This window comes from Musca autumnalis, unplaced genomic scaffold (genome assembly GCF_047663935.1).
Source record: "Musca autumnalis isolate F117 unplaced genomic scaffold, ASM4766393v1 scaffold_4, whole genome shotgun sequence".
Taxonomy (NCBI): domain Eukaryota; kingdom Metazoa; phylum Arthropoda; class Insecta; order Diptera; family Muscidae; genus Musca; species Musca autumnalis.
Window position 1 is genome coordinate 156,206,111 of NW_027411977.1, and position 15,929 is coordinate 156,222,039.

Sequence of the window (15,929 nt, forward strand, 5' to 3'; positions counted from 1 at the left end):
CGGTGGCGATTCTAAAAAAAATGAAAAATTGCTTAAAAGTTGCCAAAAATTGATTTTTGGTACAATTCACTTTTTCTTTGTTCTTGCAATAACCCACCTTTATTATTGTTGTTACTACACCAAATTATTATTAACAATTGTTTTGAACAATTGTTCAAATAAAAACACAATCACTTTATTTTAAAGTGCATCCAATTGGATGTACTTTTCTATTTCTCCAAATGGGTATAATTGCACCACACTAATTTGCCGGCCAAATTCCTTTTTGCTTGATTTGTTGATGTTGTCGCTGCTACTGCTCCTTTTGCAAATGAAGGAAATGTCAAAAACGACAATTAGGGACCCCGACGCTGAATTTTGTCTTCGGCCAATGCGCTGTCGCCACGTCATCAAGCACGACAGCTGTTCAAGCATGGGTGATGCTTATAGTACGACGCATGGCAGAAAGGGGTGACATAACAAACCCGAACATGTTGTCGGAGGCCTGCCGAAGACAACTGATTCGGGAAGTCAACCTATAATGACCTTGGCGTGGGGAAGAACCACGACCCTGATCTTCGTCTCAAACCTACTAAACGCCGGGCATCTACTTCGTGGGTACCATATGTTGGAGATCTTTCGCGTGATAGATCCCTATTCTCCTACCCTGTAAATCCTCAACTTCGTAAAGTGAGTTACCTAGTTTTTGAACAACCCTGCACTTAACGAACTTTCGGCAAAGTTTTGAATTGAAATGGCGGGAAGCATCACTTTGTACGAAGTTTCTTCTTAAAATTTCTTGGCCCGGTTTAAACGTGACATCGCGAGATCTTTTATTGTATCGTGCCGCAGATTTTTCGTAAGATTCGTGTAGTTTTTTCTTTACCGCGCTTCGGACTAACTCCAAGACGTTGTGTTTCGGAACGACTTCAATCGATCCGTCTTCTAAAGCGCCAAGTTTATCCGCGAGATCGTAAGCGCTGGCGTGTGTGACCATATGCGACCCAAATAATGAAAACTATGGTGAATATCCGGTAGAAGTGTGTATTGTGGACCGGAGTGAACATTCTATGGCAGATAAAAATCGGTCCCAATCCTTTTGATCTTCCGATACATAAGCCCTTATTGCCGCGACAATAGTTCTGTTCACGCGTTCCGATGCATTCGCCTGTGGCGAATACACGGCATTCCTCATCGGTTTACATCCGTATTTGTTTAAGAAATCTGTGAAATCGGTAGAAGTGAATTGCTTTCCATTGTCGGAATGGACTATTTGAGGAACCCCAAACTTATGAAAAACTTCACATTCTAAGAACTTTATTACGCTTCCCGAATTGGCTTTCGGTAAAGGCTTTAACAAAACGAATTTTGTTAAGTGATCTAAAACAATGAAAACAAAACTGTTACCAGATTTCGATCTCGGGAAAGCTCCTATGAAATCTATAAAGATCTTCTGCCACGGTCTACGCGTTACGGTTTCATTACCCATTTTGGGCCTCAAAACTTTGTTTGGAGATTTGGTCTCCTTACACAAAACACAAGCATTGATATAGTCTTGAATTTGCTGTGCCATTTTTGGCCAATAAATATATTGCCGGATCGCAGCGATAGTTCTGCCAATACCACAATGGCTTTTTACAGAAGAAGTATGTGCATTTTCAATAATTGCCCTCGTCAAACCTGAAGGAATCCATAATTTCCATATGAAATTTTCATGGATTGGAGTGCCATCGGACGGAAGAGTTTTCTTATAAACGAATGAATCGCAGATCTTCAAGTCAGGAAGACTGTCTTGATTATCCTTGACCATCGCCACCAACTTCAAATACTCGTCGCTCTTGAATTCAGAGTTTAAATCGATTATGGCCCCTCATCTACAAACATGTTCAGCTCATCCGTGTGCAACCGCGATAATGTGTCGGCGACAACATTCTGTGTACCTTTCCTGTGCTGTATATCAAAATTAAACCCCTGGAGTTTGAGGCTCCATCTTGCCAACCGACCACTGAGGTCCTTCTGGCCCATCAACCACTTTAGCGCGCTGTGATCCGTTACCACTGTGAACCGCATAAGTTCAATAAAGGGTCTGAACTTCTTGATGGCGCTAATAACGGCTAAGCACTCACGCTCAGTTACGCTATAATTCCGTTCAGCCTTGGATAACTGAGCGGAGTGGAAGGCGATGGGGCGTCCCAGACCTTCAGCGTCTAATTGGTACAAGACCGCACCGATACCTAGGTTTGACGCGTCACACTGCACGTAAAATTTTTTATCAAAGATGGGATGGCTTAATACAGGACTCCTAGTGAGAGCTAGCTTCAATTTGTTGAAGGCATCAACAGCTTCTTCATCAAAAGAAAATTGTTTACCCTTCTTCAAGGTACGAGTTATTGGCGTTGTAATTTCTGCGTAATTCCGAATGAATCGCCTGAACCACGATGCCATTCCTAGAAAACGTCTGACCTCGCGAGTATTCTTCGGTACAGGTATGTCTGTGATTGAATTGATCTTTGTAGGGTCGGGTTTCAACTTCCCCTCACCGACGATATATCCCAAGTACCTCAATTGACGGCGACAGAACTTCGACTTTTTAATGTTTATGGTCAGATTCGCCCTGGACAACATCTCGCCTACCCTCCTCAACAGATCGACATGAGTCTCAAAATCTGGAGATACAACCAAAAGGTCGTCGAGGTAAACGAAGACTTTGTTCTTCAGTTCCGGTGAGATCACTATATCCATTAACCGACATAACCGTTGGGCTGCGTTACACAACCCGAACGGCATGACGGTGAACTGATAATGTGGTCTCCCCGGCACTGTGAACGCTGTCTTCGGACGGCTGTCAGCTGCCAGAGGAACCTGCCAAAACGCGTCTTTCAAATCGATACTTGAGATATAATACGTATCCTGTAACCGCCCTAGCAACGCATCTATAAAAGGAAGAGGATACGCATCTTTAACGGTGGCGTCGTTCAGCTTTCGCGCGTCCAAGCAGAGCCTATTCTTTTCCCCTCTACGTACGAGCGTGACTGGCGAATTCCAAGGACTGGTACTGGGTTCTATTACGCCTAACTTCAACATGCGATCAAGTTCCGAATATATCAAAGACTCAACAGCTGGAGACACTGGGTAGTGACGCTGTTTGATCGGGGCGGCGTCCCCTGTATCTATAATGTGATCTTCCAAATCAGTTTTCCCAAGACCAAATTGTTCAAAGTCTTTGAAACTTTCTTTGGCTTTCTCGAGCATAGCTGCCTGATCTGGCGACAAAACATGCATATCGGAATCTTGAATATCGGACTTGATCTCTATACTGTGTATAAGTTTAGGCGCAACACTAAATTTCCTCCAAAAATCTACACCGCAGTACATTGGATTCTCTAGACCAGGAATCAAATAGATATCCATGGTCTCCGTCTGGCCATCGTACGAGAGCTCAACTTGAACTTTGCCTGAACACGAAACTCGCTGTCCATTTGCTGTACCGACGCTACACTTATAAATGGGAATAACCTTCAAATTTAATTTCTCAATCAGCGACAAACAATTTTTACCCAAACAGGTAACAGTTGCTCCACTGTCAAAAAGTGCTAACACTGGAGTACCGTTAACTAAGACTTCGCGGAATGGTCGAGGATCATTGGAATCAAAATGGCAGAAATTAGTCGAAGAAATAGACAATCTCTTCTGACGTCTGATATTATAACGCTCACGAGCTTTCATGATGCGCTTGGAAACGAAAGCATTGGGTTTGGCAGAAATTTCGGCATTGAAAATACGATTACGGGTCTTCATATAGTTTGCCATGCGGACATGGAACGGTAAAGATAAGTCTGGTTTGGTTCTGGCTGGTAAATTGGAAAGTCCGGGTGAAATACAATTGTCAAAATCATTTGGATCTATAGATGTGGAACTATCTTTAGTACCTAGTCAGTCTACGGTTTGTGTAGACCGAGACTCAGGTTTGGAAGAATCAAAGAAACGACTATTTTTCTTGCAATTGTTGCATTGTGGCGCAGTAACCCCAGGAGATCCGCACCTTAAACAAAACAACGATCGTTGCGAACTTGGACACTGCTTAAAGACGTGACCACTATGCCCACAATTCCAACAACGGGAGTTATCAGCTTTTAAAGCGACATTAGGTCTTGACCTAATCTTCAATTTATCGATCTCTTCAGTAATTTCATCGACATCATGCTCAATGATTTCATTGACCATGCGAGGATTTCCTGTTGGCCTGAACCTTTGAGAAGATTCTCTTTCTAAAAATTCTTCGGCCTTCTTACATTCTTCCTGTCTTCTATCTAGTTCTGGATTAGATGGTGGTAAAGTCGGTGGTATTGGTGGCAAATCATGTGGCCATTGAATATCTTGTGAAGTACTTTCAGCAGGAATTGGCGTTTGTGCCTCTGCTATTGCTGTTTTCATCTCACTACGAAATAATTCTACCACCGAAGATTCAGCTATTCCTGTACTATTCAATTTCTGGGACTCTTGAATGCTACCACCTTTTTGTGTCAAAGGGCTAAATGACGGTTGGGTTATGGTGCTCGCTTCATCGGCACCTCCTATTGCTGAGGCTTGACCCTCATCCTCAATGTCAGAAGTATGAGAATGATCAACCTGTGTTCCCTGAACATCGTCATTGGCCTTACTATTTGAACGGGTGATTGGCCCTTGATTTTTCTTCACAGCTCCCGTTGCGGGATCCATGATGGAAAAAACCCAAAATCGGTTCAACAAAATCAAAAAAAAAAAAAAAAAAGAGAAAAACTTGTATTTCCCAGAAAATTGAATCACGAATAAAGTCTCTAATCGAAAATCAGAACTAGAATTATTATTTCTATAGGTCAGTCTTCACCAAAAAGATACCAAAGGTAAGTCTCAAAAAAAAAAAGATCAACAATATATAAATGCTTTTCTAAAGTCTTGGCACTTCAGAAATTATTTTCAGAAAAATCAATAATTTTATACAACAATGTATTCATTCAATAATCGGTAAATGTAAAAAGGTTTGGGTCAGCCATAAATATAAACAACAACATGTGAACATCCAAAATTTCAACCACTGGAAAAACTTTCAAAAGGAATTGCGAAAATGATATAACATTAACTAAGCCGTTGGGTAATATCGCTAATAACACCTCAATCATAAATTTATCGACGGTGAATGACTATATATTACCAACTGCCAATATTGAAATGTGATGAATTCACAATAATACTTTGTCACAAATTGAAAATGTTATAAAAACTATTTTTCAAGACGACTAAAATATTTCTCAAATAGATGGAATTTCGAGATATAAATCCTCTGAATAAATGTATTGCAATTGAGTGTTGTAGTTTAACAACAACTCAAGACTCATAATCAAAATCAAAAGATTTAAAAAGTTTTGCAAACAATTTTTAGATATGCAAAGCATTAGATCCGAAACCTAAAAATTGCCTTTACGTTGGGGCGCCATTTTGTAATATGCCTGGCAAGTATGACCTCTATTGGTTACCAAGGTGACAATGGCATTCGACTATTTTGGCTCCGGCTTAAGCTCTAGCGGCGAGGAGGTGCACTTGGGCACATACAAAAAAAATAATATCATATCAATTTATAAGAAAACCAGGAAAAGCTTTGTTGTTGTATTGAATTTGTTGTTGTATTTCCTAAACCTATCGAGCTCGATTTGATGTAGGATTTTATCCTTACGACGGTACTGTTCAGAAACCCGCGGAGGCGTGTAGTACAAAAATCAAAAAAAGTTATGTCTGGTTATGTATAAGTGCGTGAAAGATCGATGAGAATAAATTAGGATACTTAACGCTAAGCTTTACGTTATTAAACTATATATATAACAAAATATAATAGTAATAACTGGCCAATATTTGAATTTGGTATTTCTTTGAGTGTATATCCGCATATGATCACGGCTGTATTGCCAGTGCTTTTTACCGAAATTAAATTTGCACAAGATTACAATTATTTGTTTTAATTATAATCAAACACATGAAAACAAATTATGCTTTTGTAATTTGAAATTATATGCGTATCGGGATGTATACTCAGAGAAAATTACAAAATATAAATACGGTTATAATCAATAAAAAAAGGTATAAATTTAGTTAATTACAATTAATATAATTATAATTAAAGAATGTAAAAGTTGGTTGTAATTATAATTAATGATTTTCAATTATAATTACCGGCATGCATGTATAATCAAATTCATATGGAACTATAATTAATAATCCATAATAATAGTTGGACATATAATTAGATTAGTACATGCATAAAAAAATTTGAGATGTATAATCAATTTCAATAATCTGGTTTGATGTATGTGGGCTGGATTATAATCGATTATTCCATTATAACCCAACTCACATACATAATTTTATAACCAAAAGCAAAAACAACAATGCATATATATAATCACAGGATACACGATCCAGCAGTACAGCTCACAAATTTAGGACGCCTTGATATGATCCATTCTTGAGGCAAATGGTCACAAATTTGGTTGTCCTTCAGGTCTCATACAGGTTTACTTACAGTACATAAGCTTCCAGAAGTTTGACTAGGTCTTTATGCATCTGATTGATGACTATGTAAATGATGACGATGTATTGATGAGTTGGATGGTGATGATTAGGACTATTGTCTCATAAGGTGATGTTAGGACTATGGATGGTTAATGCTTCTGATGGTTGATGAAATGTAAACCGGTCTATGGTGATGTATGGTTCCTGAGGATGATGTAAAATTTCGGACTTCAAAAGAAATCAAAACGGCTATAAATCTTCACTAAATACTGTCTAGGCCCGCAGGTGTCATGGGCTACTCGAGGACGGTAACATTGGATCGTGGTTGTAGACTGTCCAGCAACAGAGGTGTTGGCCTGTCGCTCCAAAATGTACCACGCTATATTTGGTTTGCAAAAGCTGTGGGCTGACAGCATGACACCCAATAAAATTCTGATAGTCAGCAGGAAAATCAACTTTAAATATTTTTTTTTCATGGCCCCAAATTGGAATATAGTGCGGATGAGGTTTGCACAGCACGGCTAATTGGTTGGTTTGGTACAATCGCAGATGTTGACTGTACTAAAACTGCCATCGAAATATGCTCCCATTTGTTGGTGTAAAGTTTCTTGAAAATGCTTGCTTGGTGGCATTTGCAAAATTGTAAAAATTTCTTCAATAATAAAAATTGTGGTGTTTTGCGTTTTTAGGTGGCACGAGTTGCGGAATATTTATTCTCAGCCTCGAATTCCAAAAGATGGTTAGGTACTATAGTACCGCTAGTCAACCTCGTGTCGACCAAAACGTGGTAATGCGCCTGTACCATTACTGCCTTCGGTGGCGATTCTAAAAAAAATGAAAAATTGCTTAAAAGTTGCCAAAAATTGATTTTTGGTATAATTCACTTTTTCTTTGTTCTTGCAATAACCCACCTTTATTATTGTTGTTACTACACCAAATAATTATTAACAATTGTTTTGAACAATTGTTCAAATAAAAACACAATCACTTTATTTTAAAGTGCATCCAATTGGATGTACTTTTCTATTTCTCCAAATGGGTATAATTGCACCACACTAATTTGCCGGCCAAATTCCTTTTTGCTTGATTTGTTGATGTTGTCGCTGCTACTGCTCCTTTTGCAAATGAAGGAAATGTCAAAAACGACAATTAGGGACCCCGACGCTGAATTTTGTCTTCGGCCAATGCGCTGTCGCCACGTCATCAAGCACGACAGCTGTTCAAGCATGGGTGATGCTTATAGTACGACGCATGGCAGAAAGGGGTGACATAACAATTAACAAGAAAATTGAGATTCTTCAAAACGATCTATTAAGACGATGCCTTGGGGTTACGAAGTCTACTCCCACTCATGTTATATTTATATGCCCTCGCCCAGGAACTTCCACCTAAATATAGCTTTGTGGCTAACCTCCAAGGAAATCATAAAAATTATGACCAACAACAATACATTATTTGATATTATTTCAGACAATCCACTGGTCAAGTCTTCCTACAGTTATGTCTATTACGAGTTCACGACAAAAGAGTCTACAACTCAAGCTCAATTTGTTACCGGATGCCAAAGACAAAACTCCCGTGGATGTGATTAATGCAATTTCCAGGAGAGAAATTGCATATTAGAAAAGTAATAATTACACAATCTTTGCTACAGATGCGTCTATATCAGCCGATTCGACGGGTTGTGCTGTTTACAATTATTCCCTGGATCATAGAATCTACTTTAAAATTGGAAATGTTTGGAAAGCTTTGGGCTTTATATGCCATTTAGATATGACACCATTAGCCGGATTTAGCGCATTATCAGGTTTTATTTGCTAAATCCAGCCAAAATCTACCAGATTTCCCATACAAAAATAATATGCCATTTAGATATGACACCATTAGCCGGATTTAGCGCATTATCAGGTTTTATTTGCTAAATCCAGCCAAAATCTACCAGATTTCCCATACAAAAATAAACCCTCCTATTGAGTGGATTTGTTTTAAATCTGGCATAAATCCTCGTATACAACTCTGTTTTTTGCAACATGTTGCTAGAAAATACAAAAAGTTGCAAGCTGGCACAAGAAACAAGGTAGATGCATCGGTGAATTGCTACACTAAAAATAATTTAAAATGTAAAAAATTGTAAAGAAGGCTGAAAAATTAAATTTGTTTTGATGTACAAAGTAAATTTTAATCAACCAAGACTAACATTTATGATGTCTAAACGATAAAATAATTCGTATATATATTTTAGATGGGCAAACTGCGATAAAATAATTCTTTATTTGCTCTTTAGTTAGCATTAGTAGCATGATGTGCTAACATTTTCAGTATTAAACAATACATTTGTAATTTGACGTATTTTTTTGAGACGAATTCAACTTACAAAAAATTCTTTTGACGTTTCACATTCGTTCAGATGGGCTGATGCATCTACCTTGGTAATTGTGCTATGAACAAAAATCAGCTGACTGCCATTTAAATCCTCCAAAATGTATATCTAAATGCAATGAGATTTGTACTGGATTTATTAAATCCAGTCGAGGATTTATGGTAGTCTAAATGAGCTATAAACCCTCCTATTGAGTGGATTTGTTTTAAATCTGGCATAAATCCTCGTATACAACTCTGTTTTTTGCAACATGTTGCTAGAAAATACAAAAAGTTGCAAGCTGGCACAAGAAACAAGGTAGATGCATCGGTGAACTGCTACACTAAAAATAATTTAAAATGTAAAAAATTGTAAAGAAGGCTGAAAAATTAAATTTGTTTTGATGTACAAAGTAAATTTTAATCAACCAAGACTAACATTTATGATGTCTAAACGATAAAATAATTCGTATATATATTTTAGATGGGCAAACTGCGATAAAATAATTCTTTATTTGCTCTTTAGTTAGCATTAGTAGCATAATGTGCTAACATTTTCAGTATTAAACAATACATTTGTAATTTGACGTATTTTTTTGAGACGAATTCAATTTACAAAAAATTCTTTTGACGTTTCACATTCGTTCAGATGGGCTGATGCATCTACCTTGGTAATTGTGCTATGAACAAAAATCAGCTGACTGCCATTTAAATCCTCCAAAATGTATATCTAAATGCAATGAGATTTGTACTGGATTTATTAAATCCAGTCGAGGATTTATGGTAGTCTAAATGAGCTATTAGTCAAAGCTCTTGAAATAGCGATTGAGGATGGATCTAGAAAATGTGTGTTCTTCACTGACAGTCTTTTGGCGTGTAAAGCGCTTGTCAGTGAAAATAGCGACAATTATACAGTGGCACTTTTCCACAACAAACTTGCTGAATCCAATATTGAATCTTGCCATATTGTCTGGACACCCAGTCTTGCCATATTGTCTGGACACCCAGTCACTGTGGCGTTGGAATAAATGAAGAAGCGGATTCTATAGCAAAGACGGCATCTATATACGGCGCTCCACTTGAAGTTAAATTATCAACAAATGAAGCTCTCAGAATCATTAAAGAAAATATTACTGAAGCCTGGAATGATGAATTTGTTTTCAAATCTGAAACAAAAGGAAGAAAATTTGCTTCAATTATTAACAATATACACGTACATTGGGACGGGATGGGTCCCTAAGGATATCAAGATTATGAATCGCCTTTTATCTGGCCACACATATACAAAAGACTACTTACACAGAATAGGTGTAAGTGAATCATCCAACAGTGATACTTGTGAAGTACCTGAGACTGCAGAGCACATCGTTTTTGCTTGCAGCAAATATACAGCTATGAGACACAAATATGATATTTGTAATACATTTGACGATATGGTTTCTCTTTTGAGATCCAAATCGAATCGACATTATAAATCGCTGGTCGATTTTATTAACGAATCTGGAATTAAAGTATAGATCAAACGTTCGTTTGGTCATCAATCTACAAAACTATCTGTGATATTCACGTTTATGTCAGTCAACATTTTATGTTTGCTGTACGTTATCGTATCGTACGTACGTTCGTGACTGCGTGTGGATGCCAACATCTGGAAGTCTAGATCTGTTGCAGTATATTGTTGCCTTCGTTTTATAATTATTTGGCTCTATACCCATATTATACCGGATTGGTCATCCTGTTGAACTAACCTGACGCATGGTGGTTTCACCGTCATTTTTAACCAAAGTCAAAAAAAAAAAATAAGAAGTCAAAATTAAATATTTTTATGCCAGCATTTTCATACCAGCATTTGAATAACGTCGTTCGTTCTCATAATTACGTCCACGAATTAACCCGTTCATACGACATGGTCATGGTAGAACAAGAAAAGGTAGCAGCAATACCCAGCTGACTGAACTGGGTTGTAGTGTTAGTGTCAAATTTCATATGACATTTTATACATTCATTTCTATTTCGATGTACATTAGGGACATATATTTTTTGAGAAAAAAATATATCATTGGGAAAAAACCATTTCCCAGAAAGACTTCTTCATATCAATGATATGTAACCTCCTCCAAGTTCGAACGATAAGCCGCGCAGTAAATCACCGCTTGTAGAGGCGATACAACGTTTGTTAATATGTGAGGTATTTTGTTAAAATTTAAAAAAATAAAGCCCTAATAAACATGTGCTTCTTTGATTTCTAAAACAAAACATTGAAACAGCTTCTGCTTTTTCTATGAATTTCCAGCGACCCCAAACTTTTCTGCAAGAATTCTACTTTCTGCGAGAATTTATGCATTTAGTGGAATGATGTGGAACCATAAAAATTGAAAATGTAACGAATTTTTATTCATGTTTTCCAAAATATTCAACCAAATGTGAAAAATTATAAGTTTTTTAAATTCCAATAATTTATAGACATTTCCTTGCTTTGTTTACAAATACAACTGGCAGTAACGTTACAAACAAAAACAAATTCCTTTGTGGTTGTTGTTCGAGTTGTATTTGTTGTAGTATTAACTTTACCTTGTATTTGTTCTACCATGCGACATGGTACACAATTCATAGCAACTTGATTCATATTTTCATAGTTTTTGTTTACTGATTTTAAAGAAAGTTTCAGCCAAAAGACAAGTAAAGTTAATTTATATGAACTGAAAAAATATTTGTCCTTCTTTCAGATATCTATTTAATATTAAATTATATGAGTTTCATTCATGTTTTCTATTTTTTCTCACAATTTTGGTGTTTTCAGTATATTTTCCAATTTTTCTATTTTGAAAATTAACGAGAGAGAGACCTGCCAAAATAACTTTTTGGGTATACAGACTTTCCGGCCGGCATTTGATTTTTGTTTCTAGATTTGTACGCGAATTTGAAACGACGGACAAGAAATACAACTGCAACAAATACAAGAGAAGACAAAATTTGCTATGATTTGAATGTATTCTAGTCGTTAAACTGTTTACTTTTCATTCATATTTTGCAGTTTTTCTAAAAATGTTTGGATTTTTTATACATTTTTTATTTTTCCTGTCATAATTTATTGCGATAAATTCTCTCATTTGTTAGAGATGGGACATATTTTATCGTCGTTCTGAGAGTAATTTAAATTGAAAATCGTTGTTCGTTCTCAATATTTTGTATGGGAAATGAAGTAATTACATCGTAATTTGGGGTCGAACAACGAATAGAGAGCGAAACACCGTCAGTCTGAACAAGACATTATTTGAGAGTTTTATTAAGCCACAAGTTCGGCTCCTTAACCCTGCGTTTACACATGATAAGACAGTGAGTACATGTATTAATTGTCAAAAATCCTGTTCCCAAATCGTCTAAAGAAGAACTTTGAATGTTTCCCAAATCTATATTGCCTTGTGTTTGTTTGTTCAACCGACATTTCTTGAGAACAATGTTAACATCTCAATTTCATTCATTCATTCAAATTACTTTATCACATTACGTTATTCTGTGTGGGTGTCGTGTCTCATCCGGCATCAAATTAAAAGAAAGTCATCAAGTAAAATAATGTCGGCTTTGACACTAAAAGGCTCCGTTTTTGCTATAGGCTGACAACCCGAACAAACCAACTAACATCAAACGGCAGTAATATAAACATAGGCGACGACCAAGTAAAAACAGATCCAATGTTGCTTAAGTTTGATATTAAAATGTGTGGCGTTTATTCGCTATAGAAATAAGTTAAGTTTAAATAATTAAAATGACAACTTGTTAAATTCATCTTACATGTTTTAGTTGTCCATCAAAAAAGGACAGAATCAACGCCTGGAGCGCCTTTTATAAGCTTGAAAAATGTTGCTAAAAATTACATTTACATAGACAATAAAAACAAACTGCAAAAAAAATTATTGTTCACAGGACAAAATATTGTTCACTGGACGTTTTCGAACTTCAGGATGCGTTGCCAATTCTAAGGTGACCATCACCGACATCCCCGCCCCCGTGAACTGACCCAGAGGGGGAGGCTTCACCAGCATATTCATCAACGTCCAAAACGGCAAGTTTGGCAATAGGCCTTCTATAAATCCCAGAGCTAGAATTGACTTTGGCGGATCGTGCAACACCATCTTTGCCATGGAATAGTTCCACAATTCGACCACGTTTTCATTGTGATCGGGGGAGGTCAGCATCACAAATAAAAACAAGGGTTCCAACGTTGAGAGGATGAGTCGGCAGACACCACTTCGTTCGACGAGTTAAATCAGGCAGATATTCTCGAAACCATTGGTGCCACATACCATTTTTTAAATTCATCAAACGGGTTTCAAATAGTGCTGGTGTTTGCGTCGAGTTGGCACATCCAAGCAAAAAGTGGTTTGGTGTCATTGGATCAGGATCTTCAGGGCTCACAGCCAAATGAGTCAACGGCCTGGAATTAATCATGTTCTCGGCCTCAATTAGAAACGATTGGAGTGTCTCGAATCTCGGTGATTGTTCTCTTAACATCGCATTCAGGGACTTCTTGACAGATTGGGCAAGCCTTTCCCATGCACCACCTTCACTTGGATTTGCAGGAGTATTAAACTTCCATTGGATACCCAATGCTGAAAGGGACGAAGTCATAACATTATTATCAATAAAACCTTTCTCACCATTTAACTCCTTCTCGATCCCAACGAAATTAGTGCCGTTGTCACTTCGGATTACCAAAGGCACACCTCTACGATTGATAAAATTTCTTATGCATAATAAACAGGCATCACTGGAAAGATCGGCGGCTATCTCCAAGTGGATAGCCCGAACGGTCAAGCAAGTGAACAAGGCGACCCATCTCTTCTCTCGCTGGCGACGAATAGTAACAGTCACTGGTCCAAAGTAGTCCAGGCCAGTGTAAGTGAAGGGTCGGACATATGGCGTTACACGGCCTATTGGCAAAAGATCCATCTGAGGCTGACATGGCTTCGCTCTTCGAATTCGGCAAACCTGGGGGGTTACTCTGTATTGCGATTCGAAAGCAAATGCGATGCGAAAGTTAAATGCGTTAAGAGTACAATTTGGTACTCTGTATTACAAACGCAAACGCTTTTGCAAAATAAACCGAAAATATGACAACGCTGGCTGCACAATGTAAACAATAACGAAGAATGAGAAAAAGAAATGTCAAAAAATTTTAAATAAAAACATTAAAAAAAATGTTTGTTCGGTACGTTCGTTTTTAAAACTCGCTAATCGTTTATAACAACAACAAAAAATAATTATGGATTCGGTGGCGGAACGGATTACAGGGAAAAAGATTTATTCGTCTCAGTAAAGATGCGGTTATGTACATTTAGACAACAAATGTATTGCAAAAACCAAAAATTGAAAATTTTCATTTTAATCGTTCGTTTATAGCAACAAATTATTTAGAAGCTATACGGCTTCTTGTGCAAATCTCTTGCTTTTGGTCCTCAAAACAATATTCCATTTAACTATACAAAGTGTTTTTACGATTTATAAAAAATATAGTGAAAAATAAGCATTGGGTGGCAAATAAAGAAATTGGAACAAGTGTCGTTTAGAAGCACCTCTCGGATGGGTCTGAAATTTTTACCATAGGTAGCCTTTGGTACCCTGTTTATAACGATATTTAATTTTCCAGAGCTAAGTCTATACTTCCCGAGATATGGGTCTTAACTTTTTTACTTGTATCAACATTATTACTAAAACCTATGAAATATGAGACTCGACGAAGAGTACTTTCCAATGCCGCAAATAATTAATAATTGTAATTTGATTTTTTCAATAATAATTTATTAAATTATTATACGTCAACATTTTACCAACATTTCCCTAAAAGAATAAACAATTATTATATAAATACAAGCATTTAATTGTGCTAACTTACATGATTCGTTTCCTTTGCGTTTGATATTTTGTTAACGCAAGATATTTGCGCTTATCGCACGATTTTGACATACGCTTTCGTATTACAGAGTGGGGTGATACCAGTTTTGCGAAAATTAGATGCGAAAGGAGGTGCGAAAACGCATTAGAGAGTACCAATTACTTGATTCGGTACAATTTTTCTTACGCTTCGCAATACAGAGTAACCCCCCTGACATCTTGATTGTATGCTGTTGAGTAAACGACGGAGAGATGGCACCCAAAATTTCATTTTCATTTATTTACCATTATGTAATCAAAAGCCGATTAAGGCCAACACGATTACAAAGTATTATATAAAAATGACGCTATATAAAATTAATGTCTTAAAAAACTATACAACATATCATTTAACTATTTTATTATATTTTTTGTTTTTTTTTTTTTTTTTTTTTTAACACGAATATGGATAGTACTGCACCAAAACTAACATGGGCAGAAAAAATATATTTATGTCATTGACAAGGAAATTCTCATTTAAATAATATTCCTTTTAAAAACAGGACATGCACATTGCTTTAAAATGATTGCAGGACATAGAAAAATTTCGTTCACTATAAGGAATTTTTGAATTCCACAAGCGCGTAGCTCTTACTTGGAAAGAACGTTGCATTACTACTGCTTGATGTATCGGTACAACTAAGGCTGATGTTCTAACAGAATTAACGAACACAAATGATGAATATAAGTAAGAGGGGCGCCCAAATTTCATAACCTTAAACAGTAATTGCAAAACTCTTAGGTCCATGAAACGACTGAATGTACAGCCTAAAAATTGTGAGACATAAGAAGAAACATGCTCATAATACCTTAAATTATATACATATCTCACGATTCGATTAATGCAAAGTTCAAGACGATCTAAAGTACCTAATGAAGCACGGGAAATGAGCTCAAGCCCATAGGTCAAATGCGGCATCAGTAAGGTCATACCAATCTTCTCCCTTACATCACGGGGGAATGGTCCAGCCGAGTACACTCGCCGTAACAGAAAGGACAACTTTGATGCTAGGATGTTTACATGGTGCTCAAATTTCAAGTTGGAGTCAATATAAAAACCTAAAATCTTAATATATTGGACATTATCAATTACAAATCCTCCCAAGGTAAAATACAAA

General features: G+C 36.9%; 2 long non-coding RNA genes across 3 annotated transcripts in view; one reads left to right on the forward strand and one right to left on the reverse strand.

Moving 5' to 3' along the window:
- The window catches only part of LOC141401795 (uncharacterized), a 61,370-nt gene that overhangs the window by 18,335 nt on the left and 27,106 nt on the right, over positions 1-15,929 (forward strand). The window lies entirely within an intron of this gene.
- LOC141402253 (uncharacterized) lies at positions 5,614-7,742 on the reverse strand. Its single transcript, XR_012412573.1, has 2 exons — positions 7,434-7,742; positions 5,614-7,347 (listed from the first exon to the last, which is right to left on the reverse strand). It is a non-coding gene; the product is annotated as an uncharacterized lncRNA (long non-coding RNA).